The sequence below is a fragment of the Triticum aestivum genome, chromosome 5B, assembly GCF_018294505.1.
Source record: "Triticum aestivum cultivar Chinese Spring chromosome 5B, IWGSC CS RefSeq v2.1, whole genome shotgun sequence".
NCBI classification, from domain to species: domain Eukaryota; kingdom Viridiplantae; phylum Streptophyta; class Magnoliopsida; order Poales; family Poaceae; genus Triticum; species Triticum aestivum.
This window is the reverse complement of record NC_057807.1, coordinates 88,883,445-88,886,817: the sequence shown is the minus strand read 5'-3', so window position 1 is coordinate 88,886,817 and position 3,373 is coordinate 88,883,445.

Here is a 3,373-nt window from a genome sequence, read left to right as displayed (position 1 = left end):
ATCGGGATCGAGGGAGGAGGCCCTCGCCGCCGCCCGGATCGCCCGTTGCCGGAGCCCTCTCCGCCGGCCTGCTCTCCCTCGCCGGACTCCTCCACTCCGTCGCTCATCCCCGTCGTCCTCCCTGACCTCCACCGAGCACGTTGCCCCGTTCCCTACTCACCCCGTGAGCTACGCCCCTCCTCTCTCTCCCTCGCCCCATGCTCCCCTCCTTCCATGCGCCACTGCCGCACTCCCTCGCATCGCGCGTGCGTGCGCTGGCGCGCACCACGGCGCCCTGCGCGCCTCCACACGCGCCCTGGCACGCGAGCCCGCACTGCTCGATGCCGCCAGCAACCGCCGCCCGAGATTCTGCTCACGGCCACCACGGCCATGGCCTCGCCTGCTCGACCGCGCGTACGCCCGCGCCTCCTCTCGGCGGCCCCTGCTTGCCGGCCAGCGCGAGCCCGCCTCCGGCCAAACCACCGCACTTCCCGCACTGGGTTGCGCCTCCCCGCTACGCCGTCGCCTCTGCCACTTCGCCCGCGGCCACGCTGACCTTCCTCTCGCGCCCCTTTTCGTGTGCGCCGCCCGCTCCCTTGGCCGCGCCCGCTCGTACCTCGCCCCGCTCCCGGCGTCGCTTTGGTGACGCCCCGCTGCGCCCCAGGGGCCTTCTCCTTGCCGCGCCTGGATGTGGCCACGGGCACGAACGCTCGCACCCGCGAGCCCCTGTGCCCGGTAACCGCACGCCCGCACCCGGGTTGGCCCTTGGGCCACTGCCTAGTGGCCCCCCCACGCCCCTGATAAAAAGAAAAAGAATTTTAAAAATAAATAAATAAATAAATAATAATTAACAGAATTAAAATATTAATTAATTAATTAATTTATTAAAAAAAATTAATTAAGATTAGTTAATCATAATTAGATTAACCTAATTGACTAATTAGTTTAATTAAACAGTAATTAGTTAATTAAATCCTAATTAACCTAATCAGAGGATGACAGGTGGGTCCCACTGGACCCACACGTCAGTTTGACCAGTCAACACCTCTGTTGACTGTTGACGTCATGCTGACGTCATGATGACGTCAGCAAACACTGTTTTGGATAATGATGAATTAAATAAATTAAATAAATTCTAAAAATGATTTAAAACTTTAGAAAATCATATCTTTTAATCCGTAACTCGGATTAAAATATTTTCAACATGAAAGTTGCTCAGAACGACGAGACGATTCCGGATACGCAGTCCGTTCGTCCGCCACACCCCCCTAACCTATCGAACCCGCAACTTTCCCCCTCCGGCTCCTCTGCCCGAAAACACGAAACACCGGGAATACTTTCCCGGATGATTCCCCCCTTAACCAGTACCACCTCATACCACGTTAGGGCACGCCTAGCATCGCTTCTTGACATGTCATGCATCGATATGCATCTGTTTACTTGGTATTCATTGTTTCTTCCCCCTCTTCTCTCCGGTAGACTACGAGACCGACGCTGCTGCTGCCCAGTTCGACTACGGAGTTGACGACCCCTCTCTCTTGCCAGAGCAACCAGGCAAGCCCCCCCCTTTGATCACCAGATATCGCCTATTCTCCTCTATACTGCTTGCATTAGAGTAGTGTAGCATGTTACTGCTTTCATTAATCCTATTCTGATGCATAGCCTGACATTGTCGCTACATCTGTTGATACCTTACCTGCAATCCTACCTTCGTGTCAGTCTGCCTTGCTATAATATTGGGCCGTGATCACTCGGGAGGTGATCACGGGTATATACTATACATACATACATACTATACAGATGGTGACTAAAGTCGGGTCAGCTCGAAGAGTACCCGCGAGTGATTCACGGATTGGGGGCTGAAAGGACCTTTGTCCCGACGGCCCTCTGTGTGGATCTTTGTGGCGGAGCGGCAGGGCAGGTTGAGACCACCTAGGAGACAGGTGGGCCTGGCCCTGTTCGGCGTTCGCGGATACTTAACACGCTTAACGAGATCTTGGTATTTGATCTGAGTCTGGCTACGAGCCTATACGCACTAACCATCTACGTGGGAGTAGTTATGGGTATCCCGACGTCGTGGTATCAGCCGAAGCACTTCAGACGTCAGCGACGGAGCGGCGCGCGCCGGATTGGAACGTAAGCCTGCTCTTGTATTAAGGGGGCTAGTTCCGCTTTCGGCCGCGTACGCAACGTGCAGGTGTGCTATGGGCGATGGGCCCAGACCCCTGTGCGCTTAGGTTTAGACCGGCGTGCTGGCCTCTCTGTTTTGCCTAGGTGGGGCTGCGACGTGTTGATCTTCCGAGGCCGGGCATGACCCAGGAAAGTGTGTTCGGCCAAATGGGATCGAGCGTGTTGGGTTATGTGGTGCACCCCTGCAGGGAAGTTAATCTATTCGAATAGCCGTGATCTTCGGTAACAAGACGACTTGGAGTTGTACCTTGACCTTATGACAACTAGAACCGGATACTTAATAAAACACACCCTTCCAAGTGCCAGATACAACCGGTGGTCGCTCTACCTCAGGGATATGAGGAGGGGATCGCCGGGTAGGATTATGCTATGAGATGCTACTTGGAGATTCTACTTGGAGGACATCAATCTACTCTCTTCTACTTGATGCAAGACGGTGGCTGCGAGAAGCGTAGTCTTCGACAGGATTAGCTATCCCCCTCTTATTCTGGCATTCTGCAGTTCAGTCCACTGAATTGGCCTCCTTACACATATACCCATGCATATGTAGTGTAGTTCCTTGCTTGCGAGTACTTTGGATGAGTACTCACGGTTGCTTTCTTTCCTCTTTTCCCCTTTCCTTTCTTTCTGGTTGTCGCAACCAGAGGCTGGAGTCCAGGAGCCAGATGCCACCGTCGACGACGACCCCTACTACACCGGAGGTGCCTACTACTACGTGCTGCCCGCTGACGACGACCTGGAGTAGTTAGGAGGATCCCAGGCAGGAGGCCTGCGCCTCTTTCGATCTGTATCCCAGTTTGTGCTAGCCTTCTTAAGGCAAACTTGTTTAACTTATGTCTGTACTCAGATATTGTTGCTTCCGCTGACTCGTCTATGATCGAGCACTTGTATTCGAGCCCTCGAGGCCCCTGGCTTGTATTATGATGCTTGTATGACTTTTTTTTTATTTGTAGAGTTGTGTTGTGATATCTTCCCGTGAGTCCCTGATCTTGATCGTACACATTTGCGTGCATGATTAGTGTATGATTGAATCGGGGGCGTCACAAGTTGGTATCAGAGCCGACTGCCTGTAGGAATCCCCCTTTCACACTCCTTGGCCGAAGTCGAGTCTAGTCACTACAAAACTTTTACTAACATGGCTGTGAGCCTTACGGGCCCACGTCGCCATTGGGTGGTACTAGGATCTTTTACTCCTCGACCTTTA